Here is a 17,356-nt window from a genome sequence, read left to right as displayed (position 1 = left end):
GGCAGTAGGTGACCTAGGTTTGTTCATTTTCTTTTTTCCGCATCAGCTTGCCACCTAAATGCAAACCAAACATTGCAAGAAATGGCGAATCTAGTATACTGTCCCTGTAAAAAAAACAACAAAAAAAAATCCCGAGTTATAAATGAATGTGACTGTAATCCAGTTTACATCTAATTAAAGGCAGCACGCAGCAAGCGCACTTCAGTGCTTTTATTAGAAGTCTTATTATGTAAAGGTACTCTCTCTGACTGACTGGATAAACGCTCTGTCTTCTTTTCCTTGCAAGCTTGATGTCACCTCGCTCCTTGAAATGGCAAGATCGTGCGAGCTGGTTAATGATTTATAACTGAAGAACTCTGCTTATTAACCAACAAACACAGAAATAACTGTAGAGGTGCCTGTACTATATAACTATCTGATTTATTTGAGAAAAAAGGAGAGGTGCTTTCCAGGAAGACTTTCAGGAAAACTGGGCTGTAGTAGAAAGGGTTGAAGAGAAATGAACTGCTCTACTACTACTGTAGTAGGAAGAGCCTCTGCTCTAGGAGCTACCACTTAAAGGAAAACAAGAGGGCACAGTGTGGCCTCTCTTCTGTTCGGCCTCAGACCCATTTATTCTCTTTCATCCCTCATCTCTGCTCTCATGCCTCTTGGCGAGGACAGACCACAGCACAGGTTGCAAACAGAGACTGGACTGGTGGAAGAGAGGAGAGGAAAGAGGAGCTGCTGAGAACTTACAAACTGTAGCCCTAGAAAACCAGGCATGATTTATTTGATGTGCTGATGAACAAGCAATCCGAGTATTGTCCTTTCCAGGGTCTCAGGTTCTTTTGTCGTGTTGTTTTGCCTAATGTTTTCCTCTTTGATCCCCGGAGTAAGGAAGGGCACTTTTTTCAGATAACTCCTGGCTCATCTGCACTTCTTAGTTCTCTTGTGTTTTAAAAGGGCACAAGTCATCACTGTGTTCCCAAGAGAATGACTCCTTTCCTTCTCCAAATTGCAGCTCTTGCTCTAATTTAAACAGTTCCTTTTCGATCACTTAGACACTTGACTTTGGCACTTCACATGTATGATCTTTCTCTATTGTCAAAGTTATTGTGAGGGTAGGGGAAGAAGATATTATAGCTTTCAGTAAGTGGTCTTGCACATAGGACAGACCACAGCTTAAGCTTGTCTAGGAACAAAAGCCTACAAATGTCCCCTAGTATTCCCTCATTCTTAATTTTTCATTATTCTCTCAGACACTCCAAGTATCTCTCCTTCTGTATCCCAAGCATTGCCTGATGGTGTTATGCCATAACGTTACATGCAGACACTATACACTTCTATCCTTATCCCATTTTCCATTCAGACTTCAAGCTGTTGAGTGTGTCTGTATTCTGTCAGACAGGCTGCTGTTTGCTGTCACAGCGATGGACATCCCGGCTAGCATTATAATTTCAGTGGAGCTAGAGCTGTGAGAGAACGGAAAGAAATGCGAATGTAATTTGGCCATGTTGGGGAAGGAAAAGGTTTCCTTCCCATCACAAAATGACCGAAATCCCAGTCGGATTAAATAAGTTTTCAAGGTACCCAGGAGTCTACCCTATGGGCTTGGGATTTTTTAGCTACCGCAGAATGTAGATAAAATAACAGTCCAGATATTTAATCTCAGCTTTTCACGACAACTTTTAGAAACGCAAGCACTGACAGGAGCTATGGCTTGATTTTTTTGAGCAATGCTGATATGATCTACTATGGTTTCTCAAAGAATTATCTGGGTGTCTTTAAAACAGTCCCAAGAAGTCCCAAGCAGGCTGCCACTTTGCCCTTATGCTAAAGAATCAGGAATTACTGACCCACATATCCTGAAGCAAGTATGCAGCTACTGAAGTCAAACAGATTCCAAAAATTTTATGATCAAACAAATGGATAGTTGAGAACCTAATTTTAAAATAAATGGAGTCTTCCTTCAGTTGCTGGAAGTTGTGTAGTGCCATAATTGGTCCCAGCATGTACCTCTGTTCTCGAGCAAATAAGAATGTACGTGCATCCTAGAAGATTAATTGCAACAACATACTGTCACTCACTTATTCCTGATGACTTCCATCTAATGAGAAAACAGTGGGTCACTAAGATTCCCATTTAACTTCCATGAGACAATTAACTTTTCAGTCCCTAGACTCTCTTGCAAATCCACACAAAGAATATATGTAACAGTTGTCTGAAAGAATCTTCCTCTGCCTTTCCCACCGTGAAGAATCGTAACACAGGCGTTGTCCAGGTAATCTAGCTAGGCTTTATTCTGCCTGCTCTGCATACTTGTATGTGGTTCAAATGCTTGAGTAAACGCATTTTTTCTCACAACTGCAAGGCCTAGAACATCTTTATCCTTCCATTGCTGCTGCAAGTAATAATTTGTTATGTATAGTGCTATGCATACTTGTTAAAGATGGAAGGTTGATACTTCCAAATCTTTATTACAAGGAGGATGTGCTCTTAACTAGCTGCTGTGGAGATGCAGAAGCAGGGTGATAGGAAGTGTTCAACAAATGGTCATGTTATTCATAACTAGGGAAACAGCGGATATTATCTATGTTATTCACCACCCACTATGTCCAATAAACTAACCCTACGGAGCTATATAGGCCTTGTCATCTGAAGCACCTCATAGAGAAAGCTACATATAATTATTTTCATTTTGCAGATGGGGAATGGAGTCACAGCAAGGTGAAGAGGCGTGCCCAAGGACATACCTCAGGTTAGTGGCAGAGCTAAGAATATCCAATAGCCCTGTGATATCTAGCTTCCAAAGCCTAATGTGCTTTCTGAGAAGCTCCATTCTGTATTGTCATTTCCTGTGCGCACCCATGAATTTTAATTGTGCCGTGAGTCTTTTCAAACCCTTCCTTCTGTGAGGTCAAGATGCCTTTATACGATGAGTACAATCATCACACTTAGAGGAAAAAGTCAATATATTCCTTCAGAAACAATTTTAAGTTGGTTTTCTGTACCTTAAAATGTTACAACTGAAGTCTGATATGTAGGAACCTTCCAGGGCCAGAGCTTGCTTCGTATTGCGTGTCACAGCAGAAAGGGGGTTTTCTTTTTTGGAAAGATGTGAAATTTTTGTTTCCAGCCCTCAAGATAGCAGCCCATAAATGTGTCATTAATCCAGGACTAAGTGCTGCCATCAAACCCTTATAATGTTGAGAGAGACCTTGAGGGAAGCCTTCCCTATTTGAGGAAATAAACATTTCCCTGACGGGCTAATTATTTTTTAATGCCAATAGCTGGAAGCTGTTCATTAGCATTTGTTGGAGGGGGAAAAAAAAAGGAAGGGGGCAGGAGTTCACACATGTACATGACATTTTTAAGTTAAAATGTCATCCAAGTTTCAAAGCGGTAATCGTTTCTTCTGGCTGCACCTATTCTTAGTTTGGAGTGTTAGAACAAGTCTCAAAGGAGGTGGATTAATGGGTAGAGAGGGAATGGCTCAAAGCTGCATGATTAACTGTATCTCACCTGCCTGTAATATGACATATGGCTGTTGCTTCATTAGAGGTCATGTGTTTAGGTAGGAACACCTGAAATAAGACATTGCAGGTGGGTACATATACGCTAAATGTTCCCAGATAAAAGAGTTTTTAGATTAAGGTCGGAAGAAAGGTCACTTCTGTTCTGACAAGTGACAAAACGTCTCTATTAACAGCACTGCCAGCTCCTTGCTTCTCTTGGGTAGAAGAGGTGAGACCCCCACATATCATGGCTGATGTTGACAGAGTTGTGCCAGTTTACATCAGCTGAGGACCTGACCCTGAGGACTGGCAGAGCAAGCACAGCATGGCAAAATAATCCTTAGCTCTTCTCAGCCTCTGTTTTAGAGCAGATGCCAGGCAGCTGGCGAGACCTGCTCTAGCCATTCAGTTTCTACAGTGAATGACAGGCCAGTGATCTTCTGCCCTTCCTAAGAGGAGGGGTACGGGGGAAGTTGGAAAATGGTCAGGAGAGCCATGAAGGGTATGGCAACGAAGCAGTAGTGTTCTGAATATGAGCGACTTCCGAATGCCTCGTTCTTTAGGAGGGAGAATTTCTTTCCCCAGCACCTTCCAGATCTGACTGTCTATGATTTGTCCAGAAAAGTTACACAGATACCTAAATATCTCCTGTTGCTTGACCACATGGCCAAAAGTGCCGGACTTTTGCCAGTGCCTGTTCAGAAGAGCTCTGCTGCACGCCCTGCAGAGCAGCATGTCCTCAGAAACAGAAAGTCAAGATCCCAGGCTCAGAGCGCACAACCGCACTGCATAAGGTGAGGGGCCAAATCTCTCCTCAGCCTGCAACATCTCGAACCCATGTGTTTTCTTTCTGTCTTTCTCTTTGGAAATGGTACCTAGGATTATGAGACAGGTCTTGGTGCACTATGTGACAGAGAGAACCAGGACAACCGGTAGAAGTCGGCTCAAGAGCTCACAGCTCAGTCTGGCTGACTGACTGACTCAGGACTGGCTGTGTCCGTGTTATACAGCGTTATTGGTAGTGATTTCCTCTGTGCTGCCCAAGTGATCCTGAGGCGGAATTACTTGTTGTGTGTGTGGGCTTCTGTTTCGCCACGATTCGACAGACATGTATACACTTGTTTTGCGCTAAGCACTTGAGTTTCTCCATAGCTTCACTGAGACTGCTCAACTGCTTGAAGTTAAGCACATGAGTTAGCATGCTGCTTAGGGCTCTCATCTTCCCATGCTCCCTTTCCACCTTTTTTCATTTGGTCCCAAGATGAATGATCCTTACTACGTGGAAAGCATTAAAGGACGAGGAACCCTGCAGGACTTCCTCAAGCCACAAAGGCCTCAAGTATTCTGTTTTACCAAAGTGGCCTAAAATAACAAGATTTCGGTCTGCCACAGCTCTGTTTCCTTTACCTGATGGCAAGGCGGAGTGTCACAGGTCCTGCAGCATGGTGCGAGAGCCTGTGGAGGCGAGGGAGGACAGCGTTCTGGGATGGTGTTGAAAGACTATTGCAGGGAGCAGGAGTCCGACCCTGTGAGGTACATATCCATCGTCATCTTCCTGGAGTTGGCTGGTCTGCCAATGGTGCCAGCAGTTCGTTTTGAAGAGAAATAGTTGACTTATTCCAGAGGGAAGCCAAAAGCAGCACGTGAGTGCTGTGGATAATCAGGAAACCGGGCCCTGGAGTGATATAAGAAGCAAATCAAACTGACGGCATAGACAGGCCATGAGTCACTTGGCAAATTTTACCCTTAGTAAGGGAATGCTGTAACTGGGGTTTTAAGGGAATTGTCTGCATCGCATTAATTTGTAGAGAACAATACACGTAGCCTGTTTTTATGGGTAGAGCCTCAGCTAGAGAAAACGCTCTCACTCCAGTGGAACAGGACAGCCTAGGCTCCGCTCAGGATATTAGGCTTACAAACCTTGGAAAATGTGCCCGGTTATGGGAGGCATAACTCTCACTTCCTCATTGTTTTGTTACTTCTGTCTCACCCGAATGTTGCGTTTTGTAAATACAGAAGTAGTGTTATCAGCGTATTACATATGCTGTGAAGCGCCATCCATTCACTGTTCTTCCCAGTTACACAAGCGTGGAAGGAAACATTACTCAAATTTCTGAACAATTGAAACTAGACTAGAGCGCTGGATGCCATGACTGCCGCTCTAAGGAAGTGTCCGAGGGGCTGCCCAGCGCCCTAGCTGCACACAATGGAATATATTCTTCGTGCTTACTTCATTCTGAGTAGCCCTCACAGGAAATAATTATTTTGGTAAACACTAACGATCTCTAACTTGTAGGGTAAGCATTTCCAAATTACTCCTTTCCCTGAAGACAGTGGCTTCTTTAGATCTAGCTTATGTACAAATTCAACAACTTTCAGCCTGAAAAGTGCCCTATTCTTAGACTGCGGTGTTGCCAACACCAGCCCACAGAGTTGTTTTCTGCCAAAATACTATGAGAAACAGACCTTTCATTGTATTTCTGCTGCTGCAAAAAAAAGTACTGAGTCACAGCACATTGGAAATGTTTGCTGGGCTGCAATACGAAAACACTATAACAATATTAGAAAGAGATTTTAATATTTCCATATAGGAACTAGGAACCAAAATTCCTGAGTCTTAACTGTGAAAAATGCCTAAAGCAGGAGGAAGCCTTTCTCAAATCACAGTACGTAAGCATGTGCTTACTCATTTGGATATACATATGAATTGCGATAAGTGCTTATCTTATAATGGATTTTTCTTAGAAAAGGAACCCTGCCTTAACTCAACATATCACCATTCCTTTACACTGTTCCTTTGAACAGGAATTGCTATTTCCAGATCTCTACCAAGACCTGGGTGGGTTCACAGGGTGGGAATCCTTGGCAGTTTACATAGAAGGAGAAAATTCATAGGCCAGTTAAAAATCCATCCACTCAAGAAGCAGAAAGGAACTGGAACTATGTAGGAACCATCTCTGAGCTAGCAGGCAGCTGTTGGGGTTGGGACACCAGGTCTCCAGCCTTTCGCTTGCGCTGCTGCTGTCTCACGTGCATACGGACTCTATTATAATAAGACCGCAATAGTCCCACCTTTCCCTACGGGCAAAGCTGGGACCCTCAAGATGTGTTGCCTCCTGTAGCTGTCTGAATAATCTTTCAGATGATATTAAAATAAAATCTAATTTTGGCATCCAGGGCCTAGTGAGATATTATTAAAAACAGTGTCAAAACTCAATTTTTGCTCATTGCAGAACCGCCTAAGAGCTTATAACAATTAAAGTGGCATTTTATATCCAAAATCTGTTAAGGTTTTCTGGCAGAATTGGAGTTCACGATCAAAATTCTAAGCTTTTACTTCTACACATCGGATGCTTAACGTTTTCTGGCGTAATTTTTATTTGGCTTCAGCAGATTTTTGCTGATGACTCCATTAGCCCTAATTCTCCCTCTTAAGATAGTACTTGCAAACGCTTTTTGTTATGAAATATTCTCACGAGTCTCCCAAGTGCCCATGTGGCGTATCAGAAATACAATCATTTATTCAAATCCTCCTCTAATAATTGTTAAGTAATTTTTTAAATGTTTTTTACGAAACAAATTACTCCATATAACATTTTACCTATTCAGTCAAATTTCCATTAATTAGTATTAGTCCCATTTCCATGATGAGTTGCATATGGGTTTTGTTTTACACGTAATAGCCGATCACTGGGGGTTTGCACCGAGCAAGCCTGCAGGATGAAAGACAAATTAGTAAGCAGCAGAGCTGCTGGAATTAGAAGGAAGTGATTCGTGACTATTCATGATTAGATCTCTCTCCTGGTTTCCAGGGGTCGTGTTTATTTAAACTGTTAGTTTAGCAGTTTATTTGCGAGGCCTAAACATTTTGTAAATAATTTTGAACACAAACTGGAAGCTTAACATACAGGGGCACTATTATTTGCTCAGTAGCCCATACGCTTCCGTCAGTGTCCTCCTGTTTTAAGAGCTGCAGTTTCACTGTCAGAAAAAATAGTGTGTGAATTAGGCAACCCGCCACACACCCTTGAGGGGAAAAAAATAATATTGGGTATATTCAAAGACATTGGTCTGTAAACAACTCATCAATTGAAATGTATTTGTATAATCTGCCTGGAGAATGTTTACAATTAATTCGACAAACATGCAGGCGGGGACAATTTGATGATCGAGTCGCAAATGGGAAGAAATGGACTAAACTAAACGGATCACTTATTAGCATAAACAACTCATCCAGCTCTGGGTCTGGGAAAATTGCATTAATAAAACTGCACTAATACAGCTAGTAAAAAGAGATTCCTCTTTTTCTGAATGCCTGCAGGGGGTAACAGTATGAGGGAAGTAAACATGTATAAAGAAGCTAAATATCTTGGATTATATTAGGGCAACTATTTGCAAAAGCATAATCTCTAGTAGTTTGCAATACTAGAAAGGAAGAAGGCACGTCTAGCTCTTTTTGACCTGTGTCAGGAGAGAAATGCTACCCTCCTTTTCCAGTCTTTCCACTTGACTGTTTTATGAAGAGGTTTATCTGGCATCATTACTCTGATATTGCAACAAGTGCTCTCGGCTACTCCCTTCATTGCTGGGAGTAGCTTCTGCTCGTTTTCTTTTGTTTCCTTAGCTTAACAGGAGCGTTGTGCTGAACCTGAGCTAATATCAGAGCACTCGAGCCAGGATCAGTTGCGGGGAGATGGGAACCTGCGAAGGTATCAAGAGCAGGAGACGGCGCAGGAGCGCTTGAATTAGCTCTGCAGCCTGGCTGTAAACAGTGGCAGGAAGTGGGAAGAGCTCGCTCCGCGCGCAGGGCAGGCAGCGGCGGCGGCAGGCCAACCTAGAGTACACTCTGCAACTGTCATCAGCTGAGGCGGTCAAGGGCTGGTATAAATTCAAGACAGTAGAACAGATTTCAAAGCAGAAGGAGCAATGCCGCAGTCACGATCCAGGTTGCGCCCATGCCAGGAGTGAATATTTGTTATTATCCCATCGGGGAGAGCCGTGGTTGTGGGCTAGGAGAGCACAAACCCTCTGGGGCTCAGGTACTGCGGCTGGTTCTATCTGCGTTCCAGAAAACCCAAGTCTCGCTCATCTCTTCCAAGCAGAGCAAGCCCCTGTTAGCCTGCCCAGCAGCTCGGGAGCTGCTTCTGGCATTGATCAGCATTTACGCTCTTGCATCTTACTGTGAATAACAGTCGTATATCTAGAGAGCCATGGACTCTCACACCAATATCCTTAGCTCTGCAGAGCATCCTACTTGGCTGCTAGTCCACCTGCGCTGCGGGGCACCCCTTGGTCCACGTGGACCAGCCTCTTTCAGCTACAGTGGGCAGAGTGGCTTCCAGACTCTCTGGACCTGGCAGCAAAGTTGCCCCACGCGTATCTCCTTGCACTAAAGTGTTCTGGTTTGTCTGGAAACATACATATTCATGTACAAAACACTCCATGTTGTTTGTTAGTTTTTAAAAGGGGCAGCATCTGGAGGCAGTATGGCCAGGCTGAAATCCTGGCCCCAGTAAAATCAGTGGGAAGTTTGCCGTGGAGTTCACTGGGCCAGGATCTCACACCAGGGCATTGTTGGACCTCTTGAACCCTGTTAAGCCAGTGAGCCGGGATTGCAGACCACGCGAGAAGTCTGTTTCTCGACACTTGGTTTTCCACCGTATTCCATCCTGGCCAGAAATGTTGTAAAGCTTTTTTGTTTTGTTTTGTTTTTCTTCTAATATCTAGCTAATCCTGCTTCTAGTCCCAGACAGAGTATGAGAGCAAGGCAATGAGCGCCTGCATCCTGCAAAATTTAGCTTTATGTCTACCCTCCCTAAAGTTTGCAGGTGCTCAGGTTTTGTGTTTTGTGCGAGACGTAAGTTAGAGGCTGTGGTATGCTTATGTGGTTACATCACATTTTAGGAAATGATGCTGGAAGGATGTAGATGAGCTTGTTGATTTGTGGTTGTTCCATCAGCACCACTACTGTTCAGGTTAGACTAACACAGGCTGAAAGCTGATAATTTCCAGGGGTGTCGTCTGACATGTCGTGAGTGTAGGAGCCAGCTGAAAGGCTCGAGCAGTTTCTAATCTAAACAATTTTAGAACCTGAAAAATATGTTAGATTTGGCTCTTGAAACCAAAAAGGCCATATGCCTTTTAAGTGCACTCTCTCACCAGAGAAGCTTATACGCAAGCCCTCTCTAGTTTGTCACGTACATTTTCGAAGACGTCTTTGCTGTTAGGTAGCAGATGTGTTAATACAATTGCAGAAGGGTACGGTTGTGCTGCATTGTGGGCAGTTGGCGTTTGTGATTCCTACCTGGGTAAATGCACTTTTAATGGGTATAGCTAAAAATCCAGAGAGAGAGCTGTATGTTTCCCAGCAAGACCAAATGTATCTGGGGCTGACATAATTATCTGTCTCTGTAGCATTTGTGAAAACCCTGATTCTCCTGATGGGACTAGAAGCGCAAGAGACTTTAGCAGCTGGAGACGCTGCCAGTTTTTGAAAACTTTCACACAGCACTCTGTGCCCCTTGCATCAGATACCATGCACAGATAAGAAAGCCTGAGAGGCATCTGCATCGTAATGCAATCTGGCAGAAAACGTCTGTACAGTATTGTTCGAGAAAAAGGAGGCCTAGAACGCTCCTTGCTGTGCAGTTAAAATGCTAGCCTTGTGATTAAAATCCTTAAAAAAAAATGTGGATAAGGTCTGATTTTTCGGAGGAGCAACTGCTTCCAGCTTATATGGCCTTCCTTTGAAAACTGAATACTCAGGAGCTTCGAGCATCACAGTGAATATCACCTGATTTATTTTTCCTGCTTTCTTCTCATCTTCTGATCAGTGAGTGAAGGGCTGATCTCTGTCCTTTCTAGGACAAGTTAAAAGCAGGAGCTTGACTTTTGCTTAGAGACCATTTGGATGAAGTAGAAATCTCTCACTGGGGTCTTCATGACCTTCAAGCATCAAGCAGCTCATGATCACATCAGTCAGCTGTGGGGAGCTATACAACTGGCCTGGGACTGTTTGGTTTTGTTTTCAATGTAGCAGACCCCTGAAGTTCACGGTCTCAGATTTTGGTGGTGGGCTGACAGAAAGCTAGCTTGGTTCTAAATCCAACTAGTCTCCCTCTAACGCACCAGCTGTAAGAGAAGTTATCCTTTCTCAGGCAGTTGCATAAACATCAAGGTGTCTTTGCACATCCCAGCAGATGTGGCTTACTGGGACGCCTATTCTGACGACAAAGAGTTTATTTCACTGATCAGACCATGAGTCGCTCTCAGGCAAAGAAATTTTTTTACGGGCCTTCTATACTCTTCCAGTCTGTTTTTATTCTCTCATAGTGATCTGTGTACAGCAGGTTATACACTGGTTAGAAGTTGGTAGGCGAGAAACTAGAATATAGGTAGAAGTTGCCATGCATTGGTGGAATTTACAGTCCTTAATGGGAGGAGAGGCAGGACCAGCTAAATAAAGACAATGGACCTCAAGAAGACATATTTCAAAATATTGAGAGAACTGGTAGGAAAGATCCCATTCTGGGTATCTGTAAAGGAAATGCTGCTGAGGAGGAGAAGAAAAGTATTAAGAAACCAGCAGGTTACTGAGGAGGAGTGTACAACAGCTACAGGAGAGTAGCATGTAGGATTGCAACACAAAAGCAAGGGCAAAAAAATGAGGTAACATAAGCACAGTCCCTAAAGAGTAAGAAGAAACATTTCTGTAGGTACACTCAGGGTGAAACAAATCCCAGGGATAGGGCTAACTACTGAACAGAAAGGGGAAATGTTACTGAGAAAGATGCATGCCCTTTTTGTCTTGGGGGGGGGGGGCTTCAGGGGCCAGCTGCAGGCAGGTAGCCACCACAAGCGACACCACAGCAGGGCAATAGGATCTGCCCCTAAAACAAGGAGAGAATGGGTTGGAAAGGGCAAGTGTTTTCAAATCAGCTGGGCTTGATGAATTATGAGCCAGAACAGCTGGAGTATTAGCTGATGGAATTTCAGAATCATTTGCAATTTTCGTAAGAAGGTGAGAGATATCAAAGAAGGCAAGAGGGTAAATGTAATACTTACCTTTAAAAAGGGGAGAAAGAGAGGTCAGGTCATTATAGAGATCAGCTTAACTTCAGTTCCTGGAAAAAATACTGGAAGAAGTATTCAAACCATTATTAATAACACCTAGAAGAAAACAACATGGCTTTGTGAAGAGCAGACCATGTAAACCATCTAATTTCATAATTTGATGAGGTAATCCTTACTGTATTGGCAGGGAGAAGTGGTAAATGCCATATATCTTGATTTTCTTAAGGCCTTTGGTAGAGTTTTATGTAAGCAAGCAAGAGAAATACGGGTCATGTGAAACTACTAAAAATGGGTATCAAACTGACTGGAAACCGTACTCAGTAGTTCGTTGTCACAATAGGAAGATAAACTGGGTTCCTCAGGAGTCTAGCCTGGCCTGGCCTGACACTGCAACTTGCTCACTGGCTTATCAAACTCATGAAAGCTTTTACTCAGGACTGCCCTCAGTTTAGGGAATTTTTATTCAACAACAATCTATCCAGGGAAGGAAACCCTGCTACAATGTGCTGAGTCAGGTTGATGGTGGCCCTCCAATGAAATTATACGCATCTTTACCACCAAATCATGCACTCATGTTCTCATGAGTTACTGTAGTATTCAGTGAGTTATTACGTATTTGTTATAAATGAAATTGCAAGGGGCAGACATCAAAAGAACAAGCTTACTAGCCAAACATTCCTTGTTCACAAACACTCAGGCTCATGCATCTGGAAGTTTCTCATATGAGAAAAAGCTTTATTTGAAGATTTCCAGTACTCCTGGGTTTCAGTGCCATAAAATCCAGCAAAACAGCTGTTGGTGTGGTATTTTGGTTTTATTTCTGCTTGCAGCCCCAGCTGAGACTGGGACGTGTGTGCAATAGCGCAAGAACGGGAGCAGGCAGATGAAAGGCGTTCTGGCAATGCATTAGCCTTGCTCCGCCGCAGTCAGCCACGTTACCCGAGAGAGGAGGCTGGCCAGCTGCCCCACCACTGTGACGAACACCAGTGCCCCTGCTGAACAGCACTTTGTACTAAAAAGGGAAGCACTCCTTGAGCCATTTACCTCCTATTATGTGTAGTGCTTAGTCAGAAAAAAATATCCATCTCAACCTATGAGGCTGATTTAAACTCTCATGTAACGCAGGATAGGAAGCTTTAGGAAGAGAGATCGGAGTAGCCTAGCAAAAGCCTGATTCACTCCCGCTATTTATGATGTAACGTTCTAGCAGGGTTCTTTTTACCCCCAGTGGCCTCCTAAATGGACTCTTAAATTTTGTCCAGACTGGAGATTGCTAGTGTATTCAGATTGCAGCCTGGAGGTCCCTGTTCCTGTGGGAGCTGGGAGAACCTTTTGAGAGATCTTTCGGGAGAAGCTGCTCTTCTGCAAGACCATAAGCGCAGAGTTGGCAAGTGCTCTAGAGAACGGAGATGCCATCCAAGAGGTTCACTCGGAAGATGCCCAAGACTGCGTGATCACACATGATAGATAGGCCACTGCAGTAAATTATCTACAATGTAATATACATCCTGATCTCCTTGGAAGAGGATTTCTCCTTTGTGGAGTAGAGAGCACCTCTCTGTCTCTGATCTCCTCCATTCATCTCTCTTTCCTAAACCCTGCTGCCTTTCTGCACTGTACAAGGTACCCTCCCATGGGACACTTTCCTCGGCCCCTCCCTCCCCTCTCTCCTTTTCTCGATGTAGATCTTACTTGCCTCACACTCTTTCCTCTAGACTTAGCAGATGCCCTTAGAATAAGAGGGGTGCATCTCTACCAATTTTTGTGGTTCCTTTTGCAAAGGAGTGCCAAAACAAGGACAGCCTGTCCCCAAGTCCAGCCAGATCCCTGCAGATGTTTATCCAGACTGCCAAACTTTGAGAGGTTTGCCCACTTAATTTCAAACTAATGTGTTGGAGTCGTTTACAGAATGCCATGGTAACGGAGGGAAAACACTGCTGTGTCACTTGGTTGTAAGCTGGCCGCAGCACCAAGTTGGCGTTGTGGCAGCAGTCAGGGAGTCTGGGCCTGGCTCGTGGCTCTGGTGCTTTCTCCATCTTCCAGAAAAGTAGAGCCCAGCTGCCTTGATTTCTGCGGATCAGCTGCCTAGACGTGGCTGAGGAGCCAGGCTTGAGAGCCTCGGTGTTTCAGTGGTCTTTTTCACTGTTTTCTTGAATTTCTTGCAACTCTTCAGGGTGAGGATGTTTCTGCATCAAGAGCTGGCCAGACCAGAAGAACATGATATGTGCCGGCTCACCTAGGCACCACTGCAGTACAAGTAATAGGATGCACCAAGATAACTGTAGGTACTGGATGTAGTGTAGCTATTCTGCAGCTTCTGAAAACAATTATCCCATGGGCCCAAAATTCAGGGAGAGCTTTTTCTGAGCGACTAATGCAATGAAAATGGTCGTTAGATGTGCGATGCCTAAATGAAATGTCATTCACTGGCTTTTACCTACTAAGTTAATTAATCAAATCTCTTTCAAAGAATGGGATTGTGTTGCTAAAGCAAAAAAATAAGAATCCCACATGAAACGGGCATGGTGCTCTCTTGTGTTTTTGGTACAACCCCAGACAGTAGCAATGCTTTAGAGGAATTAATTGCTGACTGAATTCTGTTGTGTTCCGCTTACTTACTCAGCCCTCTTCTGCTGAGTGCAGCGGGGATCTTCAAGGTACTGTTTTCTACCCGTTTTGAATCAGATACAGTGTGACCTTTTCTCGCTATTGGATGCTAGCCCTGAGTATACTGATGTGTCACCCTCTGATAGCATCGTTCGCTTGGTGTGAGCACAGATCCATGCAACAAGAGAGTCTCTTTGGGTGTTCAGCACCTCAGGGACGTGAGTGGCAGCCCCACAACAGAAAAGCGCGCATCCTTTAATGCCGTGAGCACAGGCCATTGTTTGTATGTCTTTAGTCTCTCTTATTGTCTGTTCAGCTTTGTGAAATCCTGGTCCATTTTGGAGCCATATAATTTTATCTGTTAGGGAGAGGTAAACATGCACTGTTTAGAAAAGCTGCACTGTACTGAATTTCCCCTAAGTAAGAACAGATAACATATGACAAAAAGTTTGTCTCAGGTTCATGAGGAGTTTTGTACAAAGGTTCAGCTCCATGTTCATTTTATCTGGACAGGTCACTTCTCTCTACAAATTACCTCTATCAGTTTCCTGTAAGATCTTAGTAGTAAATCCAGTAATTCGTGTTGCCATGACTGCAAGGGTCCCAAGCTTACGTGTTTATCGGCTTTCAGAACTAAATAAGCGTCAAGCTTGAAGGTATGAAAAAGACTGTGAGCGGCAAAAGGCGTTATTTTCTAACCTGCAGCCCACAGAATAAGTGCAACTGGGGTACAGCCTTCAAATCACACACAGTGTGGTCTCGGGACCGGGTTTTGGAAAAAGGCCACAATTTCAGAAGTCGGTGATGCCTGAGTCTTAAGTTTGTTGGCTGCTATGTGAATATATCTGATGGTGCATTTTACCTTTTGTAAAAATTATCCTCAACAGCCTGTCTGCCTAGCATAAATTAGTTCTGATTTGGAAATGAATCTAACCCAGCCCCCAGCAAATCCTTAGCCACTGTGTTCCTGTCCGACTGGAAAACCCCAGTGAAGCAGTATAAACACAGTAATAATAAGAAGAAATGGCTTAATGAAGGGTGCTAATTCAGCTCTGGGAAGATGAGTCATGGACGTGGCTGTTCTGGTAGGTGGTCTCATGCTGATTCTCTTCTCTTCACCTCGGTGGGTCCGTTCCTTGTCACTTGTACGCGTAGGTGAAGGCAGGAACTGCTTCCCTAGTGTCCAGGGGGAAGGAGAAGGCTGTCATCCAGACTGTACGCCTCGATGGATGGACACGCACACCTGTCCTTGCCTTTGGAATGAGGCAAAAAGCAGCAGGTCTGTCTTTACCCCAGTGTGAAGAGCAGCTCTTCCAGCTCCAAGGTCCTGCCAGAAATGAGCTGCTTTCTGCATCTCTCTGAGCTCGAGCACTGCTTTGAAATGATGTTGTCTTGTTTAACTTGGTGCTTCAGTTATTGGGTGCAAAAGGCTGCCCAGCAAGGGAGCTGGGCAATTTAAAGGAATCTGTTGTATGTGTATTTTAAAGTATCACTGTAATGCAGTGAGGCTAAAAATCAGGACCCAGAACACATACACATTCAAACAGAGGCCTTAAATACTAAAAAGTAACACAAACAAAATGAAAAGCAAAGGGGTGTCTCCTTTTTCTCCGTCTTTTGATTTACTCTTACTAATCTTCACCCAAGACTGACCATTTAGCAGAGGCAACTGTTCTCTGTCTTTCCCTATTTTTGAGACTAACGCTTTCAGACCAGACCAACCGTGCTGGAGATGCATCTCTGTATAGCAATTCAAAGGTATCTCAGAACAGAGCACATACCCGGCTCTGTAACGGGCCTCATTTCAGACCCAAAGTAAATAGCCAGTGTCACACAAACCTGCACAGTAATTGAGCACTGGAAAATGAGTGGAATTTTTTTTCTGTACTCAGGAAAGGAGGTTAGACCTGTCTAAAACTGCCTTCTTTGTATGATTTTCTAAGTTTGTGAGTTCAACTCAGAAGACAGATTTTAAGCATTAACCAGTGAAAATGCAAACAGCTTTTCATTGTAGGAATTTGGGTCTCTTTACAGTTGCCTTTGCTATTCAACACTGCAGAATTACACTTCAAAAAAGATGATCTTTGCTGCCCTGCCTCCCTTCAAACACACTAATCAACAACAGTCTTTCCAAGCTTATTTGTTGTTTCTTTCTGTAATAATTTAACACCTTTTTTTAAACCTTGGAAAGGCTTTTTCTAGAGGTAAAAAAGCACATCTCTAGTTCCTGCATATGCCTTGTAGCCTCGTCTTTATCGGAGAGCAAAACACTCGTGCATATTTACTGTTCCTCCTGTAAGCATCGCACGGACTGAAGTAAGGAAGGTCCAGGTCAAGAAACATGTACTAGTAGCAGTGTCCTCTCCCCGCTCCATTTCCTAAAATCCTTTCCCTGCATGAACAAGAATGAACCCAGGGAGCTGTACTCCAGCAGCACTTCAAGGAGGATAATTAATCTGCCATTTATACTGTACTCACCATATAACGCCCCAGGTAATCATCTTTTCCTGTCTATGCATATACTATTTTAGGTGCATACTTACAAAATCTAAGGCAAACATCGCTCATATCTTTGACTTGTTGATGCTGCGTGGCTTTCAAGTTCTTGAATATTTAAGGGAAGAAGGATGAGTTTGTGGTTAAAACACAAGGCTAGGAGTCAAGAGGTCTGGAGTCTATTTCTGTGCAGTGCCACAGACTTCCTGTACGCCCTTGAACCACCCACGTGACCTCTTTGCATTTCTGTCCCCCAGCTACTAAATGGAGAATAATCATTGTTTCATGCATGCTGCTGCTGTGAGGCTTAATTCATGCTTCTCGGAGAGCAGCTCAGGTTCCTCAGAAGAAAAGCACTTCAGAAGTAAAGCCTCATCTCGGTTTTAATATTGTCTGAGCTGACTGGCCTCTATGTAACTTCACCCAAAGGGAATGGGATTTGTAAATGTCGTCCTTATAATGAAAAATCTGTTCTCCTTTTTCTATCCCCCATGCCTTCTCCAGTTCCTCCCCTTCTTTCTCTTCCAAGAAACTGCAGCATTGTTAAAATGTCTCCTAATCCCCTGGGACACCCAACTGAACACTGACCTGAGTCGGGGGGTTGTTTTATGTGGAGATGTGCATGCGCTTCTGTTGCAATGTTCCTTCCCCTGTCTCTGAGCAGGCGGATGGCTCTGCAGGAA

General features: G+C 43.8%; 1 long non-coding RNA gene across 1 annotated transcript; it reads right to left on the bottom strand.

The window, feature by feature from the left end:
* Positions 1-119: 119 nt before the first annotated feature.
* Positions 120-16,843, bottom strand: LOC138067616 (uncharacterized). Its single transcript, XR_011141807.1, has 5 exons — positions 16,721-16,843; positions 11,562-11,632; positions 7,099-7,210; positions 4,905-5,172; positions 120-1,454 (listed from the first exon to the last, which is right to left on the bottom strand). It is a non-coding gene; the product is annotated as an uncharacterized lncRNA (long non-coding RNA).
* Between the last annotated feature and the right edge of the window lie 513 nt (positions 16,844-17,356).

This window comes from Struthio camelus, chromosome 6 (assembly GCF_040807025.1).
Source record: "Struthio camelus isolate bStrCam1 chromosome 6, bStrCam1.hap1, whole genome shotgun sequence".
In the NCBI taxonomy this organism is placed as follows: Eukaryota; Metazoa; Chordata; class Aves; order Struthioniformes; family Struthionidae; genus Struthio; species Struthio camelus.
Note: the sequence above shows the minus strand (reverse complement) of the source record. Positions and strands in the feature narration are given on the sequence as shown.